This window comes from Topomyia yanbarensis, chromosome 3, assembly GCF_030247195.1.
Source record: "Topomyia yanbarensis strain Yona2022 chromosome 3, ASM3024719v1, whole genome shotgun sequence".
Taxonomy (NCBI): domain Eukaryota; kingdom Metazoa; phylum Arthropoda; class Insecta; order Diptera; family Culicidae; genus Topomyia; species Topomyia yanbarensis.
Genome location: NC_080672.1, coordinates 300,223,172 through 300,244,227, shown reverse-complemented (window position 1 = coordinate 300,244,227; position 21,056 = coordinate 300,223,172). Strand labels below are relative to the sequence as shown.

Sequence of the window (21,056 nt, the reverse complement as noted above, 5' to 3'; positions counted from 1 at the left end):
ACCAGTGCGATACTACAGACATTAATTTCTTCGTCCATGTGCGCCACAAATCTTGCACTAACATTCTCCCGTGAGTAAGGATTGGAGATTTGTTCTCGACGAAGTCAAAGGTGTTGTTTATGTTTAAAGGTTCGTCCAGAGTGAAGCCAAATCTACCTATCGAACAGTCAGATGCTTACCTATCGTGCAAAGTAAACAAACATTATTTTTTCGGAGAACATGTAAGAAAAGTATTAGTGTTGATAAAAATAATATCATGACGAAATATTTCAATCGACTAAACAAGACACTGTATTGAGTTTATTATACTTTTTTGTAACAATGTAAAATAAATGGAAGAGAATTGTACTTTAGTGCTATACTGCCTATGATCGCAAATCAGTCCCATAAAGATAGGAAATCCCATAGAAAACGAGACGAATATGCGATCATGGGCAGTATAAGCCACGAAACAGTAAGTTTTCTATTGCCTATCAAATAAACGAACTGAATAAAAAAATAAGTTTTCAATACACTCCGTATTAAATTCGGTTGAAGTCACTCAAAGTTACAGCAAAACTTGTGGGTGTCAGGAACAAAGAAGAGGGCATCATTTTAGGCAGTGTTGCGCATTCCTCTGTACGGGACTCTAATAGCGGTAAGCTTGAATCTAGTTGGTACCGCCACACGGTACTATCTTTGATTTTAGGCCTGAGTTTAGTCCGGCCTAAAACGTTAGTACCTGTCATTGCAGAAATGGCTGCATCCTGAAGCCAAATGAAAACAGTGTAAAAGGCCGCCATGTTCCTCTTGCATACATCTCAATAATTTGAATCAACTTTTCGAACTTTATGTGTAATATTATGGCCCATGTGGCACACAAACCATATGAGGGCAAGTAAGCAAGTTTTATCCCGTACGAAAAACAGGTGTAATCGAATTTTAAATGCACTTTTTTAAATATTCTTTATCGTCCTATATCTAGAAGGTGCTACAAGCTCATTTCAAAACGCCACATCGAAGAGTTATATTGCAGGTTAGCAGAAGTCGAATCATATTGAAACAAACTGTCGAACGAAATTTTATAATTGGATTCAGAGATGAAAATTGTTTTCGTTCGTTAGTTTACCTATGGCTATCAAAATGAGTGAAGTTTAATTTGCTCACAATTTTTTAGTTATTTTTACATTAGGAAAAGAATATATAATCACAATTTGTTCACTTTTCTAGTTGTATCTTCTCACAAAGAACACCATAAGCAAGTGGAAGTTTATTTATATTTTTACTGCTTTTGAATGAGTTCAAAACTAAGATTGAATAAAAAATTGTAAATGAAGCCATGCCATATAGCCTAAGTAACACTTTTAAATATGACGGCAAACAAACTGTTACAAATATTCTCATTTTGACCGTTATTTAAATTATCGGAGCTTGCTTGTATTGTTTCGTAATTTATAATTTTCTAGCATATCTTGAACGATTTGCATTTGATAGAACAGATATGCACAGGGTATGAAAGAGCTGTGAAAGCTGAGACTAGACAGATGACTTGGCAAAATGACGCAAAAAGTTGACTACGGAAAAATCGCTTAAATCGTGTCGGAACATAAGGGGGGTTGTGTAAGGTATTATCGACAAAAAATTGGATACTTTAATTTTTTTTCGATGCAAAGATTCTTTGTCTTTTCAGTCAGGCGCCGCATCGAAATCTTGTTTTGCGGTATACACCATAACTCAAAATCTACTGGACAAACGTTGAGACATTTGCACAGTTGTTTTTCACAGCATTTCACAAGTAATTAAGGGAGCTTTTATTTTTTGGTCGATTTTTTCGTAGTACTTTGAAACCAAAGTCCGATTATTGCTAAAACAACGATTAACATGTTATTGTAAAATAATAATATTTAGCAGTTTGCAAAAAGCTCTTGTAGTTGCCTGGGCAATGATGTGAGGAAGAAGAATTGTGCAAAATTCAGAACGATTGGTCCAAGAAATTTCGTCTGCATCCTGTATCAGGTTCAATTTGTAAATTTATAATTGTCAATTCATTATCAGACAGATGGCAGACTATAGGAAGTATAACCCATGTGTACTGAAAACTTTAACCGCGTTTTTCTCGAAACCACTGGCCGGAAATGTAACTCGAGCAAATGATTTTTGGTCGCTTTGAAATTTTCATAGTATATTCAAAATTGATTTTTCTAGTCACGTACGCAGGATTAAATTTTTATTGCTTACCTTTTTATTGAATAACGATTTTGTGTAGATTTTTATGGCATTCTCTTCGTTTTTTCACTCAAAACTGCGCCATTTCGCTTAAAACCAAAATATCGAAAAAATCCTACGTACATCGCTATTGACATAAGGAATCAGAAAAACATTAGTTTTTGGCGCTAGGTCAAAAATCACGGTAGATAGATTTCCGACCGTGGACCCCTTCCAAAAAAACGCGCATGAGGTGAAAATGCTGCAAAGCCGCCATCTTGTGATGAAATTGCTGGAAAAAATTATTTTATTTGATGCAATACTTATGTTATAAATCCCATTCAACAAGATGTCGATTCACCATTTTATTGAGCAATAAATAAATTCTCTAAATAATCAGACTATTAAATGGCATTAACAGTGAATTTTAAATTAATTTTATTGTACAGTTTTTTAACATAGCCGTGTATTGCTGATCAGAACGCAGCAATGCAAATGGCAGCATCATGTTACCGGAAGAAGACAAAAATATGCAAAAATTTGTCATGCTTCTCTTGCATACATTTCGATATTTTCAATCCTCTCTTCGGATTTCTTCTGGATAAATATGGCTCTCTTTGCTCGCAATAAAGATGGCAATAAATAAGCCAGTTTATCAGGTACGAAAGACAAGCACTGTCGAACTATACTAATAAAACAAAATACCAATTAATGCGTAGAAAACTACGCATTTTCAATAAAAGTGGAATAACCCATTAAGTGGGTAAAGAGTTCGTATCCATAAATAAATACAGCTCTTGTACGTCAACCTGGGTATGTTTTACCCTTTATTTTTTTGCAGAACTGTTACAACAAAACGCGTTAAGAATATCCATTCATGAAAATCGCGCCAGAATGAAAAATACTGTCAATAAAATAACATAAAATAACATTCATTTCACATTATTGTCTCCTTAACTACTTAACAAAATAAAACCGCCAACTGGATATATTTTTAATGGCTGGATCTTTTGGCTGCTCTAAAAATGCCAAACGCATATTTGCAACATCCTCAGTAGTTTAAACATGCAGGCCGGTAATTTGCAGCTTCCGCTACGAACCTTAGTTTGCAGGTTAATTCGCTTAAAATAATTCTTAAAGACTTTTCACTCATTATTAAGATCAGTATATCCATTGACATTATCTCATCGAGTAGTTGTGAAATGAATAAAAAACACCAATTGTTATAAGCAATAAAATACCCATTTTTTGACAGCTCATAAAATGGGTAAAGTTTTTTTTACCGTGTTTATCCACCCGCATTTTTTTATTTCCTCGTTCTTTCCTTCTCTCTATACGCTTGATTCCAATTGCACATCAAAGGGTTACAGTAGAGCACGTTTGGATAAATTGAGATCAATTCAATCAATTCAGATCAAAGTTGTTTTTGTGAATTAGAAACAGAACTACAATAAGAATTGTTTTGATTCTTTTCTTTTTGATTATCGCTAAGAGAATAAGCGCGATTCGTTAATATAAATCGATAACATATTTTCACGAATGATTGCCCATATATCTATTGTATCACACAGCAAAGAAAGTAAATAACGGAAGAAAATTATTGTTTTTAGGGGATAGATCCAAACAAATGACAATTGGATATAGATCATAAAATGCAATATTTTATGAATTTACTTACACTAGTCGTTAGCAAATTGAATCAAAATGTTAACAGCTTAGAAATTAGCTCCACAAATACCATAAGCTAAGAGTAAATAATTTTAAATATGTGCAATGTTCCAATAAGAACAAAATCATATAAAACTTCTGAATACAAAATGTTTTGAAATTTACTGTGAACACAACGGTGATCAATATATTTATTTCGTTTTTTGGCATAAATCGTTCCAATTTGCATTGATGCATTATAGAAATATATCTATATTCTGTCTGCCACAGTGCAAAAAAAAACGCTCGTGAATATAAATGATCATTCTGTCAAAGTTTAATTTTCTGTTTGATCTTTGTTTACTTTTTATTTAAACCTCGCTGAAAAACGTGTATAATTTTAATTCGCAGACCTTCATTGATAATTGATCTTTATTCCAAACTTGTGAAAATTCACTTGAAACGAAAATAAATGTTCTCCCCCACGTCGATAAGTATCATGTTCAATTAGAATGACACTCACAGTTCATTTTAAATTCAAATTGAAATATTTTAACCAATTATTTAATCAAAGTATGAAATCTCGACAAACATATAGTTCCGGCTTAAAAGCCAACTGTCAAAATTCTCTTTGAAAGGGAATTCCGGACAAACTCTTACTCGCCAATCACAGATGTTGGCAGTAAACAAAAGAGAAAATTTTTCTCTTCCATTAACTGCTATGAACTGTGTTTAACCAGCGACGGTTTGTCCGGAATTTCCTTTCAAAGAGAATTTTGACAGTTGGGTTTTAACCAGTAATCATATTTTTGTCGAGAAATAACTATCGTGGCACCAATTACAATTGATGGTTTAGCCACCTCTAACTCGACGAGCGCCTATTCAAACTGAATAAAAACATGCATATGTATATCAATTTATTTTCTTTTGTGCATATTATGTCACTACAAAGTACTGCACATCATCGGCCAACTTTCAACTATCCAACACGTTAATGTTCTATGTTTAGAAACATATCGGCAACAAGTTGACAAAATTGTTCTCAAACTCTATGGAACGAGATATTTGACGAAGAAAAGCTATTTTACTGCAAGAAAATATCGGAATGAATTTACTCATTTTATTTAACTTGAATTTGTTGTTTTTTAACATAGACGTGTAACGCAGATCAGAACGCAGCCATATAAATGACAGCATCGTTTGATTAAAGCTTACCAAATATTTTGGGCCTTAAACCGGTTAGTCCGGTTTAAAAACAGTTAGTACGGCTTTGTGCTTACGGCTATAAAAGTCACAGACTCTAGACGAAGTCAGATGCGGGAGTGTTGACGGTCCAGCGACATACAACGTTTATGGTAACAAAGTTGTGAATACAACAATTTCGGGTCAAAACAAAACCAAAGGGCAACGACTTTGAAATTTATAATTTTAGTCTTTATATCCCCGGATCATATGATTAAAACGACCGCCAGCTATGAGTTGTGTGCTTAGCTGGTAGTGCAGCCTGGGCACTGTTGTCCTTCTGACTTCAGCTAGATTGAGGAGGTACGTCCCAAGCGTCTGTTCACCAAGGAGGTGCGGCTCAAACAGCGTCTGTTCTGGCATCCAGCGGCTGAGTATGAAATGCTGTATCGCGTCAGCTATACCTAAGGTGGCAGCCCCACCAGCGCGATGCAGGTAGCGCGACCCCGGTAAGGTAGCCTACCGAACCCTCCCACTTTCCACGAAAAGTGAAGAAGAAAATAAAAACGAACGATACTTTCGGCAACTGACCCGAAAAAAGGACAGTGATTGGAAACTCGGAACATGGAATGTCAGGAGTTTGAATAAACCCGGACGAGTGAGTCTTTTGGCTCGCGAACTGCAGACGGTTGGAGTGAGCGTGGCTGCGATTCAGGAGGTGCGGTGGCGTAGAACTGGAGAATGTGAGTTCAGGGCGATGAATCCCATCGCCAACACTTCCTTCAAATACAACATCTACTATAGCGGCGGCGAAAAGGCAGAACATGGAGTCGGTTTCATAGTGATCGGCAAGCAGATGAAGCGTGTTATAAGGTGAAAACCGGTTAGCGAGCGAATCCGCGTATTGAGGGTACGGGGCAAATTCTTCAACTACAGCTTGATCAACATCTATGCACCGACAAACGATAAACCCGATGACGTGAAGGACGCGTTTTACGAGTGTTGCGACAAAACCTACGGAGAGTGCACAAAGCATGACGTGAAAATTGTTATCGGGGACGCCAACGCTCAGGTCGGTAGAGAGGACTTTTTCCGTCCAATCATTGGTAAGGAGAGCCTTCACTCTGTAACCAATGACAACGGCCTGAGACTAGTGACCTTCGCTGCAGCTTTGCACGCGAAGACATCCGTAAGCACATCTGGATGCTCCCGAATGGCGAAACGTGCAATCAAATAGACCATGGCCTGGTAGACGGCCGACACTTCTCGGATGTTATAGATGTGAGGACCTTCAGAGGGCCAAACATCGACTCTGATCACTATCTCGTTGTCAGTAAGATTCGAGCACGGTTATCAACCGCAGCGAACTCAAGAACTCAGCGACCGTTGCGTTTCAATATCCAGCGCTTCTCGGCAGAAGGTGTGATGGACGATTACCGCCAGAAGCTTGATGAGCGGATAAGGGGAATCAACGTAGACGACAGACAACAATCTGTGGGAGTCAATCCACGGAGCGAGAAGTAATAGGTACTGCTCAGAGACGACCCAGAAATGGTTGGTTCGATGCGGAGTGCCAGAGAGTGACGGATGAGAAAAACGCTAGATGTTAGTGTCTGGTACCCGGAAGAACAGAGAGCGGTACAAGGAAGCAAGAGGAGCCGAAAAAGAATTCACCGCAGAAAGAAAAAAGCAGTATGAGTAGAACGTCATTACTGAGGCGCAAAACAGTATGGAACAAAATGATATGCAGAAATTTTATGAAACTGCCAATGGCGTTCGGAGAAAAATAGTCCCGTCATGTGCAATGACCGTGTAGGTAACTTGCTGACAGATAAAACTATGGTAGCAGCCAGGTGGAGAGAGCACTTCGAGACATTGTTGAATGGAGAGAGTATTAGCGCGTCAACGAACAGAATAAGGATTAATGACGATGGACAAGCTGTGGAGCCTCCGATGCTAGAAGAGGTGAAAAAGCCAATCAAAAAGCTGAAAAACTGCAGGGCTACTGGAAAGGACGAGCTCCCGGCCGAACTTTTCAAACACGGTAGTAAGCAGCTGCACGAAATACTTCACCGTACTCTTTTGAAGGTGTGGGAAGAAGAAGAACTACCTGCTGACTGGTTAGAGGGCCTCATTTGTCCCTTTTACAAAAAAGGACACAGACCGGAGTGCGCCAATTATCGAGGAATATCGCTCCTCAATTCGGCGTACAAAATTATGTCACGTATTCTGTTCAACAGATTGAGGCCGTTGGAGGAGTCTTTCGTCGGCGAATATCAAGATGGTTTTCGTGAAGGCCGATCAACAACGCATCAAATGTGTACCCTGCGACAGATCCTAGATAAATTCCGGGAATACAACTTGCAGACACACCATCTGTTTATTGATTTGAAAGCGGCGTACGTTTCAGTGAAAAGAAACGGATTATGGCAGATAATGGTAGAACATGATTTTCCGACGAAACTGATTTGGCTAATTCGTGCAACGCTGGATGGATCGAAATCAAGTGTTCGGGTTGCGGATGAGATTTCGACGTCCTTCGTAACCTTAGACGGATTGAAGCAGGGTGATGCGCTATCAAACTTGCTGTTCAACATTGCTCTTAAAGGTGCCATCAGGATAGCAGGCGTGCAAAGGAACGGTACCATCCCCGATCAGAATGAAATAACAAGTTTATAACAGAACATAATTTTTGAAACACATTGTGTTATAAATTAGGTCTCGTTAGTAGTTAAAATTACAGGAATTTATAATAAGTAACAATGCGAGATATGTGTTTTTCTGATCGGGTCGTTACTTGGTCGCATATGCTCCTAGGATTTGCGGACGATATTGATATCATTGGAATCGATCGCCGAACCGTGGAAGAGGCATTCGTGCCTTTTAAAATGCAGACAGCAAAAATTGGTCTCACAATCAACACCAGCAAGACGAAGTACATGATAGCTGGAAGAATACGTGGGTCTAATAGTGATATTGGTGGTGAAGTGGTGTTAGGTGGTGATTTGTGTACCTTCCAGATCAGAAACACATAACAGAAATATTTCATAACTATATCTCACGCTGTAACTTGTTATAAATTTCTGTTATTTTAACTACTAACGAGACCTAATTTATAACACAATTTGTTACAAAAATTGCGTTCTGTTATAATCTTGATATTTCATTCTGATCGGGTTGTAACTCTAGTGACGTGCGATAATGATGTTACCCTCGAGGTGAAAAGGCGTCTTGCAGCTGCAGGGCTTTTTACAGACTTCGCAGCCAGATGAAGTCCCGTAGTTTGCAGACGAAGACAAAATCTGCATTGTACAAGACATTGATAGTTCCGGTTGCCTTGTACGGCCATGAAACGTGGACGTTAAAGGAAGTTGATCTTAGAGCGTTCGGTGTCTTCGAACGTAAGGTGCTGCGAACAATACTCGGCGGTAAAGAAGAAAATGGCATCTGGCGGCGTCGCATGAATCACGAGTTATACTAAGTATATAAAGAAGTGGATATTGTCAAGCTAATAAAAAATGGCAGGCTGGTCATGTGGCACGAATGCAGGAAGAACGGCAGGCGAAGATAATATTCAGTAGAGAACCGGGAAGAGGCCAACGACTCCGTGGCAGACCGCGTACACGATGGCTGTTTACAGTGGAAGAGGACCTAAAAGCACCCAATGTCCAGGGTGACTGGAAGAGATTGCCCAGGACCGGGTCCAGTGGAGGAGAATTCTTCAACCGGGCGTAGATCCAACGAAGCGAATTGTTGCCCATCAAGTATCAAGTAAGTCTATATTTTACGGTGAATTGGGGGATAAAGGTAAACACGTGCGCCACTTGTAGATTTGCGAAGACCTGTAAGTAAAAAGAACTGATTAAAGAAAGAAATCCGTTTATTTGCACGAAGAAATGAAGAACATTCAACTGTAAGTAAAATTATTAAATATATGAAATGAAAATTACTTATTATCATCCATTCACACTGTCGACTTAAACTTGTGTTTCTAAAGAACGATAAACAAATAAACAATTCATCCTAATATCTTCCAATGTCGGTTCCGGAATGGCGACTAACGGACGACCGATAAGAAAATGTTCAGGTGTGGTAGCATCGAAATCTGTGGGATTAGTGGAATGGGCAAAGAGGGGTCGGCAATTGAGGATTGCCTCAATTTGAGTTAGCACGGTGTAATATTCTTCGACCGTTAATGCGGCATTGTGGAGAACATTCTTTAAGTGCGTTTTTGTGCTCTTACCCCAGTGTCCCATAAGCCCGCGAAGTTTGAAGCTCTAGGAGGAATAAACATCCAGATCGTGTCTTCTGCAAAGCTGCTCAAAATGAAATGGTTGTTTTGGTTCGATATGCTGTTACCACGTGGCGCTAGTGTACATATGGTTAACACGTTTTTCCACTTTTTTGTGTGATTACCCGGAATGAACAATGGTGCGGATGAGATTAAAGAAAGGTGAATGTCGTATGGGTAGTTATTTGCTCAATTCGGAACGATGTCAGCACGCGGTGCTAGTGTACATGAGAAATGAACTTTTAAACTTGTTATATTGAACCTGACAATTTAGAAAGTTTGCGTCTTTAGTGAAGTTGTTCAAATGCGCTCAGTCGTGCGCATTGTGATCTTTTACGGGACTCGGTTATTATGTGGCGTCAATGTTCGTGTGAACATACGAAATTTTAAATAAATTGGACCCAAACAAAGCCTCTCGAGCATTGAATGACTCAGACCTAAAGTATTGGAAACACTTGAAAATATAGTAAAATCATTTGGATGATTTGGATGCTCAGGTGTAAATAGGAAACACATCTTGCAAATTTCCGATCACAATAAACCGATTATTGATTAATATGTTAATATTGACGTTTTGAAACAGTTTTGTCAATAATGTTATTGCCGTTATGCTCGTCTCGAGTAGAGTACGCCTGGCCTGCTTCACAAGTTAAATAAATGTTTTGTATTGCTCACATTAATAAATAAACTATAGAAGAATGTATTACAAAAAATTCAAAACCAAATTCAAAACATTTTTTTGTTCATTTACTAGACCACCTCGGACTAAACCAGCTTGATCAGGTATCCTGGGTAAGCACCCCCCCCCCCCCCCCATATTCCAGTTATTGTAAGGAGAAAGTTTTTTTTTGTTGGCACTTTTGTTTTATACATTGAATGTGATATCTCTAAAGACCTTTAGAGCTGAGCCATGCCCCTACATATTTGAATGTTAAAACCTGAACAATAATTTGACCCGGTTCACGCTTCCTGGAAGATGCGACTGGTTCAGTTTTCTCCGTGGAGAATTCGATACCCAGCTGTAGAGCACAAGCGTAATATTTGTTTTTGGTGTGTATTCTGCAAATGTTAGAAGCAAAAAAATATATTGTAAGGTTTAAGCAATTTTTTTTTTAGTTTTTTTTAAATAATTTATAATTCTATCGAAAAGATTGTGTGAAAATTTCAGAATGGAACTGAAAGTATTTCACAAGATACAGGTATACCTCGATAGTACGTACACCTTCGCTTCGTTTAGTGTACGCACTATCGAAACGTACGTACTATCGAATCACAAAAATAAATTTCAAAATATTACTTTTTATGTTTAATATTGAATGAAAACTTATAAAAATAAGATTTATCACTAAATTAATCCCCATATTAGTGATAAACTGTTCTATCACTGTGTACTTGATTTTAGAAGAATAATTTGCTGCAACCAGAATGGTTGAAAATGGCATGTTAAAGCATTTCCTCGGACTCATACAGTTCCTTGACTACGTACGATTTTTCTGAAGTTCGCATAAAATATTCTAAATTTGTAATAAAAAATCGAAAGTAATAAGATGCCTCTGAATATTGTAGGATATCCGAGAGTTACCGATAATTTTTTTGAATTTGGTATCATTTTCTTGAGCGCGATGTCAGTAACAATTCTTCTCCGAACAGGATTACATATTGTGTTTCTATTCCTTAATTTTTGGCCTCAAAACGGATATATTTAAATATATTTAAATATATTTTATGACAACATATGAGCTTAATTATATAAAGCATAGTTCCCTGTCATCCTTGAGCCACGCCAATATGTTGAATATTTCTTTTAATTACTCGCACAAGTGTCACAAAAGAAGTATGGAGGAAAAAAGGCTCGTTTAGCTGCGTTTGTCCAGATCTGTGAGTCATATGAGCCTCCATCAAATCCGCTAGGCGTACTTGATCCGAATCTCATCCATTCCATTCAAAACTTAGTATCTCCTAGAATGTAATGAATTCAGCACTCACATTTTATGTGAATAATATTTGAAAATCAATTAGCAAAAATCGTTTTATTATTGCTCTAGATAGTGTACCTTAAAAGTTACTAAAATCATTTTTGGTCTTCAGAAAAATTCTGTAAATTTTACCATTTACTTTGAAGTTAGTAATACTTCTCTGATACTTGTGAGACATACATAAAGCATGCAAAAGTTTTTGGTGAAACTTTCCTAATTTTGTGAATTGAACTGTGAGCTTCAGGAATTTACTTGAGGTTCGCAGTAATTTATTTGTTTGAAATAATATTGTAAAACTTGAAGACACCCCTTGATGTTTGAATTTTTTTTCCAGAAATCCTTTAAATATTCTTAAAATTTCATAAACTTTACAAAAGTTCTAAAGATTTCGATAAAGATTCTAGAATTTTTTGAAGTTCGCAGAATTACTCCGAGTTTGGTAAAAGATGAGTGAATATCGTGAACACTCCGCTGTTTATAAAAAATGTTTGAGCGCATGAAAATTCTCTGAAGTTTGAAGTAATTTCTTAAATTTTATACGATTGACGAATTGTCATCCTTGAAGCTTATTGAGACTCTCTAACGTTTGACAAAAAATATGAATGATAGGAATTTCGTACAAATTGTCTGAAGTTCTAAGGATTTCCTTGTAAGTTAGCAAGCTCCCAAAAATCTATAAGACTTTCAAGATACTTGTAGAACGTCCTTAAAGCTTGTAGGATTTTCATACTAGGTAGAATTTCATGATGCATTTATGGTTTACTTAAACTTTGGAATATTTTGCTGGAGTTTGCAAAATTACTCTGAATAACACAGAACCCTTGACATACCCTCTCTAAAGTATGCAGAAGTAACATGAAACCCGTGAAACTTATATAAAATGCGTCGCATTTTTTTTAAATTTACAAAATCAAACGAAATAAAAAATTGTTGGTAGGTGTACGTATTATGGAGGCAAAATGTACGTACTATCGAGGGTTCGTACTATCGAGGTATACCTGTATTTCAATTATAACAGGCTTACACTGGGCATTTAGTGTAAAATTGCCTTGTTTTATGTTTATAATTGTAGTATCTCGCAAAGTATTTTGATATTCATTCCCAATTTTTTACAGAATCTTTTTAACATGATTCATAAACATAAAATATAAAACAATAATAAAAAAATCGGCCCATCTTCGAAAAAATTCAATTTATTGCTTATAATTGCTAATAAGTTATATAACAAAAAAAACTTTTAATTTTTTTTCGTTAAACTCATTTGAAAACGCAGCTTTTTTATTTGAGTTTTTTCTACATATCGAATCATTTCCGAGTTATCAGTGTTTGAAAAATATTCAATTTAATAAATTTTCAAAAATTCGAATACTACTAACTTGACAAAAATATCATGTTCAGCCAAAACAAAAAATACGTGTCAATTATATTTAGCTAAAAAAAAGTTTGGAAGGAAATAAAATTAGCATTAGCTCAATGTTGTCTTTCGGTTAACTAATTTTATCATGTGTGTGTGTGTGCAGGGCATGAATAACCCACAACCGAACCACCCCCAGTATATAATGGTATGCAGAACCGTAGCGTGCGGTTGGCCAGATTAGCCCCCGCCAAGGGCGCCAGCTTCAAAGAGGCGCTGAAATCATGACCCGTGTTTAGTATGGATAAATCATGAAATAAAGCCATTTCCAAGTGAACTGAACACTGAAAAGGAAGTGAAAGTAAGCAACAAAAACTTGGAATGCAGTGTTTGCTAGAGGAGTGATACTCTTCTCAAAGACCATAATGATTTATCGTTGAGAGTGGCGTAGCACTTTTTAGTTTTTCAAGTGTGCTTAGATCGTCTTTAATGAGAATGCTTTAGATTCCTAGGACCCTAGATCATATGGACTCTCTCATAATAGGCATACATATGTTACAACATTCTCAATGCAAGAGTCATTCTCATGATTTTCGGTATAACAGCCGAACAGACAGACGATTCATGTCGAAGAAGACGTATTGAAAGACCAAAGTTCACCCGATACGAGTTAGAAGGGATACAATTTTGTCCCATCCAGTGCGATTTCCATCCAAAAACCTTCGCTCAATGAAGCAAGGGACCTTGAAACAGCCAACCCCGTGCTTCAAGATATCCACACACAATTTCCAATCGGTGACCTGAATATGCCTTCGTCAATTCTTTCAAAATCTTTACAATACTGTCCGCAAAAAGCTCAAATATGGTCCAACCAAGTTCAATCAATGTTTTTTAACGAGAAGTCGGATTCTGGGTCTTTTCATGAGAGTTTATTTAAACCTAAGCCAACAACCCAGCGCAAAGTGAAAACTTAAAGAATACGAAGACAGAGACAGAAATTACGGGTGATATAATAAATTGAAAGGCAAGCCAAACGATAGAAATGCAAACATGTGGGGCAGGCCCGTGCGCAGAAAATTCTCAAGGGAGGGGTTTTGATTTTTTTCGTTTCTTATATAAGGAAGACTTTTTCCGAGACCCGGAGTGCTGAGTCTTGTGTCGACTCGGCTCAAAAAATTGGGACAATGTCTTATCGAGAAGGAATCTTGATCAGACACCACCGCTTGCTGGCTCATGGTAGTATCCGATTCCTACAGTGGTGGTTTGTAGTAAGCCTATCGACTAAACTTAACGCTCTTATTCCTCCCATTCCTTATCCTTCCAGGGCTAGGTATTACTTCTGGAGAGATGCCGACCATAACTACTTACAGCTCTATACAATCACCTTCGCAGGGTTTTTTGTCCTTCTTGGCGATACTCGATTCTATTTATCTACTAGCTGGTGTACAGTAAAATTTCTCTTGACGATGATATCCCGATTTTTTCCGAGTTCGTGTTGTTCCTTCGTTGCTTTGCTGTGTAACTGATCTACTCACAACTGTTGTTAAAAGCGAAACATCTCGAGACTCGAGCCGTTTCAGCGATGCCGGCCAACTTGTCTTACATCCAACCAGCCCTCGTAGGCTATCAACAATATTTGTTTCTTGAATGACCTTACTTAAATGACATAATGTGTGCCAAAACGGCTCGTAATATAATTTTTTTTCTGATCAGGAAGTAAAGATATTTTCAAAAGCAATTCAAAACTCTCATGGGAGGGATTTGAACCCCCAAAACCCTCCCCTTGCGCACGGGTTTGATGTGCGGATCCTCAAGGGATGACATTTCCAACGGTTTTCAAACGAAACTGTTTTGTCAAGTCAACGAAACTTTTTATGTGATTACTTATAAATGAGGGAACATCCGAGTGCATTGTAACGTTACTTTGACCCTCCCAAATCACAATAGAAATTAGTGTTATCGTACTGAAACACCTGCTCTCTAGTTTATGTTTGTTGAATGTTATACAACGTATGTTGTATTCACATGTCTATGTAAAATTCTTTAAACCTTTACATCTGCAGTCTTTTATCGGAGGGATTCAGGTTCACCGCGGCATATTCACTGATAATACTACTAGCATTGGAAAAAGCTTTTGTGCCTCAGGAGAGCGGAGCCATTTCCATGTACACACGAAATCATTGTGCGAAAGGCAAATTTAAAAAAATGACAACGTTAACTCCAAAAGGGCGCAAAACTGAGACTTCGCCAAGGGTTACGCTACGGCATGTTGGTATGCTTACTAGGTGAAGGAGATTGGGATTAGAGAGGGGGGGGGGTTCCAAGTGGGTGGATGTGGCGGTCGTTTGGGGGAATCTCTGGGGGGGGGGGGGGGTTGATGGGCGGGGGCATGTAGAGGAGGGGGGTTGGGGTGCTCGGGAGGAGTGGTGTGTAATGGTGGGGGAGAGGTAACTCATAACCACATAACCCTAGCTACGCCCCCGTTGAAATACAGAAAATCTAAATTAGTCAAAAAATTTGCCCTTCCTATTAGAGAAAGGTAAAAATGTAGTCAAAGCGACTTTGGTTAGTCATTTTTTATCTAGACTGGAAAATCTAAGTAATTTTGCACCCATTTTAATAAAAAATAAATAATTTTAATAAGCTTTGCATCATTTTGATATCATGGTGATACCAGTTTATATGGGAATTTGCACTCTTTATCCCGTAACTCCGAAACTGGAAATCCAATTAATAAAAAAATCAATAGCAGTTGAAGGTTGTACCTTTCATTCGAGACTAAGTTAGTGTAAATCGATTCAGTCATCTCTGAGAAACAGAAGTGATTTTGTTTTCCACATACACACACTGGGGACAGCAAGAATAGGAAGAACAGGAGTTCAGGGCCTTAAGAACAACCCCCCTCCGGACCTATTGCGAGTTGTGGGTAGTCTTGCTAGGAGTTGTGGTTTTTTTGGAGGTTTAGCCATTTCTGCTAACTACCTAATGGGGTTTTCGATTGATTGATACCGGTGTAGTGGAGTGCACTGTAACTGCACCGTTTTTGCACTTTCTAGCAGAAGTGCAGAAAACTGGGTATGTTCCATTAACACTTCTGCTAGAAAGTGCAAAACCAGTGCAATCCACTACACCGGTGTCAATCAATCGAAAATCCCATAAGGGGCCGTTCATAAACTACGTAGACTCATAGGGGGGACGGGGGGGTCTGGCAAAAGTCTACGTTTGTCTACGAGGGGGGAGGGGGGGGTCTTTGCAAAAGTCTACGTAGACTTTTATTTTTTGTTATTCTCGTATTACTAATTATAAATAAGATTTAAAGAGAGTTGTGTTCAAAATATCGGTCTATTCAGTAATTATACAGACACTTCAAAGCTAGTACACTATTGAGGTAACTACTCGTTAAGCGACCACTCAACCCAGAACCGATTTTTTTAGGACAACCTCTGACGTTGTTGTTTTTGGAATATATTTTGATATAGTTTTGATCTAGGAATAATACAAAATGACAGTTCCAAAGACGATCGCCAAAAATTCCTTTCGTCGGAAGATTTTGACTGTGAAATCATCTTAAACACCACTAGTTAGCAGACATGCATGGACCATTAAATGCCTGAACCATAAAAAGTTAAAAAAAATGGTCCAAGTTAAGCATTAAAACCACCATTGTAACAACAAAACACCCGATTAAATGGATTATTTTTTTATTTTTTATTTATTGATTCGGTGGTTAAAGCAGTAGTGTAGTTATAATTTTACAACAAAGTGTTTCCTCGAGTTAATCAGCTTCTCTTGCAATCATTTGCACTGATTTCAAAATCTTTAAACACTCGTTAAATTTTAAGCCTTAACCCTACGCAACTCCGTGAAAATCGGTTCTACTATATTTATCTTCGACAATATTCGGAGTTAAACTTTGATACATTGCGATAATACTCTCAGGTGATATGGCTATTAATTACACAAGAAAAATAAATAATTTTGGGAAGATTTAAAAAGCTTCGTTCAAATAAGGCAATTTAGATTATCTTATTATCTTAGAAATATTTAAATTTGTTCACGAAAAGTGAAATTTGTGTGCATGTTTGGTTTATTATTTTAGTCTAGATGATAGTACACATCGACAGTATTATTTTGTAATTGTTTCTTATAATTTAACAATTTTGAATGCACCAGTAAGGCTCAAAAAGTGTTTAGCAATACTGCATTGTTGGTATAGGTCGCACTTCGACCAAAATTTGATTTAGTTATAGCAATATATCTTTTTACATACACTTGAATGACTAACCTTGAAAAGAAGTATTCCGCTACACGAACGTTGGAAAGCACCTTGAATTGGTATTAATTGATTTGATCAATCATAGACAAAAAAACCAATGTGAAAAACCTTTCTTTAATATTTAAAAAGCTTGAAATAAATCTGAACACTAATTTTTAATTGAACATTATAATGTGCTTCTTCCCGCGAATAAAAAAATAAAAGTCTACGTAGACTTTTGGCGGGGGGGGGGGGGGTTGGTAAAAGTCTACTAAGGTCTACTAGGGGGGAGGGGGGGGTTAAAAATTCTCAAATTTCGGTCTACGTGGTTTATGAACGATCCCTAAGATTACAATAATCTAAGATTATTTAGTTGGTGGTGTTAGGTTCGGATGGACCAATCCCGATTTTACGCCGTACGGCTCTGAATACTACTCCCCATGATGGATAGTGCCACCCCTAGCATGACCTCACTGCTCACATAGATAATCATGGGATGACGAGAGGCGACCATGTACAACGAGTAGAGATAGCGGCCCGGAGTTGGGACCCATTAAAATGGAGAAAAATAAGAAACTCACATGTACGGAGCAGGAACGGCGTTCGCCAGAGGTGGGTTGGTGAGGTCACCACAACCAGCACCAGCTGAAGTTATTCAGTAAGAGCAAGAGGAGGAGAAGTAGCAGCAACAACAGCTAAAGCATAGCGGGATGAGTTACACCCTACAGAAACCAAAAGTAGTGGCAGCGAAGCACTTGGTGGAGGAGCTTCACAAGTTTGTGGACGAGAGAAACAATGTCCATAAGGACGGTTATCAGAATCGCGCTACTGTCTGCCGTGAAGGAGTTCGATCAAGTAGTGCAAACTGGACGTACCGGTGACTATCTGGATTTGGAAATCGTATGGAGGCACTCAAACGGCGGCAATTCGACTACCGGTGGTCGTTGCCAACAAGCTACCGGAGATCGGCAAGATAAAAGTCGGATGATCGATGTGCTCACTGAGAGTCGGTCCGCGAGTTAACAAGCAGATGGAGCGATGCTTCAGGTGCTTGAACCTCGGACATCAGACGAGGAACTGCAAGAGCTTGTTGCTAGAGACTGCACGAAGCAACCAAGGTGCATGATCTGCAAACCGGAGGCCCGAAACGACCACATGTTTGAAGTGCCCTGCGTGCGTAAAGAAGAAGGCAGGCCAACAATGATAGAGATAACCTAGCTTAATCTTAATCATTGCGACATTGTACAGCAACTGTTGTGGCAGTCAATAACAGAAAGGAAATGCGACAATGCAAGTAGTATCGTGTTTCTCCCGATAACGGTTGTGGATAGGGCAGGGATGGCAGCAATCCAAGTAATAGTTTCCCTGTACACGATATGGTTATTAACACACACGAAGGCTTCGTGATCGCCAGGATCAACAGCGTATTCGTCTGTAGCTGTAGCAGAGCAGTACAAACGGATACTGGATACACTAACCGACTCGTTAGTCGGACGAACGCCGGTTGTTATAGGAGTAGACTTTAACACTTGGGCCATGGAGTAGGTTAGCAGGTTGACCAACGTAAGAGGTTGCAGCTTGTTGGAAGCCCTGGCGATGTTCGATTTAAGACTGTGCAACGAAGATTCCGCTAGATCATTACGTACAAAACGGACATGAATCCATCATCAACATAACATTCTGCAGTCCTTCGCTGATGGATTACATGAATTGGCGAGTTAGTGAGTAGTGCACACATAGTGACAACCAAACGATCCACTACACCATTGTACGATAACACGGAGAATGAGGACTAGCGAGCGGAAGTGGAAAATAAGGGACTACGACAAGGACCTTTCGTGCTGACAGCGTCACTCCAATTCCGAATGCCGATGAGCTGTAGGAAACAGTAACGAGGGCATGTGATGTAACAATGCCAAGGAACTACCGGGGTAATGGTGGAACGAAAAGCTCAGCATCCTCCGAGCTGCCAGCCTAAAAACCAGAAGACGCATTCAGAGAGCTAGATCAGAGGCAGTCAGAGAAGAGTGTAAACGCGAGATAGTGCTAAACAAATTCACTTGATACAAGTAACTGTGAAGAGAAGTACACGCTAACCCCTGAGGCAATGCTTACAATATCGTGTTGACCAGGGACAAGGGTTCATTGATCCCAGCCGAAATGTTGGCTGACAAAATGAAGATTATCGTGGATGGACTTTTCCCGACGCACGACCCAACCGCATGGACACCTACACCGTACGTTGAAGCAGATGGTGGAAACGTTGCTGACAATCGAGTCTCCAACATGTTCAGGATAGTGCTAGAGAAATGCCTGAACGATGGCTACTTCCCAGATAGATGGAAGATCCAGAAGCAGGTGTTGCTGCCAAAAACTAGGGACACCACCAGGAGATTCAGTATCGTGTCGGCCTACGCGCCTTCTGGATACTCATGGCAAGCTTATGGAAAGGGCCAAACAGGCTGATGACCTACGCTGAAAGTGAGAACAGATGCAGTTCGGGTTCCGGAAAGAGATATCGACAGTGGACGACATCTGTATAGTCATCGCGAGCGCGGAAAAAGCATCTAAGCAAAACAGAAGGGGTAATCGGCATTGGCTAGAATCATGCGGAGCAAGATGCAGCACGAGACGTCTCCTGGTGGGTGTATCATCCTCAATACTCAGGTATGGCGTACCGGCTTGGGCTGCTGCGCTAAAGTCAAAGCGGAACCGGAAGAAGTTGACAAGCACGTTTCGCCTAATGGCTGTTCGTGTCGTACAGAACGATATCGTCGGAGACGGTATGCGTAATTGTTGGGATAATTCCTATCTGTATAACTCTGGCACATGATGCAAAGCGACTAGTCCGAGCGGACTCTTTGGTTAAGTGGCTGTAAGAGAGGAACATCGTGGAAAAGGAAGGTGGACCCACCGACTCATCCCCAATGTGTCTGCTTGGGTACATAAGAAGCATGGAGAGGTGAACTTCCATTTGACACAGTTTTTGTCCGGAATCTGGGACGTTCGCAACAGAGTGGTTGCGAGTATACTCTCCGAGTTGCAGAGAAAGTGACGAAGAGACCAACAAAGTAGTGTCATTGGTTAGAACTCCGCCGTGGACCCACAAATCGGGTTTCGGAGAACTCTCCGACGGTGTAGACTGGGTCCACCACCTGGGACCAGTTGAGTAATACGTGACGTAGCACCGGGTTCGGGTCGTCGGGACGACAGCGAACCGGACGTCAAGCTTCACCGGAATCGCTTAACCGACCTCGACACCCTACCGGGTAGCTAGTGAGTAGGCTAGATCTACCGCCGAGGATTAGACTGAGTAGACCGCTTCGAATAGCTAGCAGTCAGTTGTTGGGGTGCCAGTGAACCGAAAGCTACACTCTACCCGGGATCGCTGAACGAACCTGCTGGCTGTCCCGTTGAGTAGGCTAGATTCCCCGCCAGAGACAAGATCGTGTATATCGGGACAAAACGGGGAGCTAAATGGCTCACGGAAACGGAAAACGGTATCGGGAGAACCTCTATCACCAGGGAATTCTCCATTAGAGTATGCTAGATCCATCGTCGAGGACTAGCTAGGACTAGCGGAGTAGCTCGCGACCAATATTTTAGTTAAGCCGAGAGCTTGAATGGCTCATCGGGGAAGAAGTCTAAATGTGCGAGAGGGGAACCAAAGGGGTTATAGCAGATGCGGCACTAAATGGCACCGAACAGGAAGCCAAAGGGCTCAAGAAATTGTGGTGCTAAAACAAAATAAGGAACGGTATCGGGAGATCTACCTTCGCCGGGGGACTCTCCGTCAGTGTAAGCTAGATTCACCGCCGGGGACTAGACTGAGCGAGCCGGAAGCCCTGCTACAACGGAATCGCCGAACTGCCCTCGACACCTTGTTGGTTGGCTCGGTTTCGGGAATTCTCCGTTGGAGGTCTAGGTCCGTCGTCGGGGACTAGACCGAGTAGCTCGCGAATAAGTAGTGAGCTCAACGAGTTAGTGGTGTTGAATTATTACCACGAGATTGAAAAAAAATTCTGGGAATGCGCCGAAAATTTCTCCGCTAGATCTCAACTATTGGATTCCGTTCGTGCCCGAGAAAGATCACCCAATGTTCCGATTATGAATGTATTGATAAGCCGCCATCTCCTCTATACATTCCTCATATATACCTTCCTAAAA

General features: G+C 39.7%; 1 protein-coding gene across 5 annotated transcripts in view; it reads left to right on the top strand.

Moving 5' to 3' along the window:
- The window catches only part of LOC131689698 (cyclic nucleotide-gated cation channel alpha-3), a 520,080-nt gene that overhangs the window by 485,134 nt on the left and 13,890 nt on the right, over positions 1–21,056 (top strand). The gene's annotated exons all lie outside the window — the stretch shown is intronic.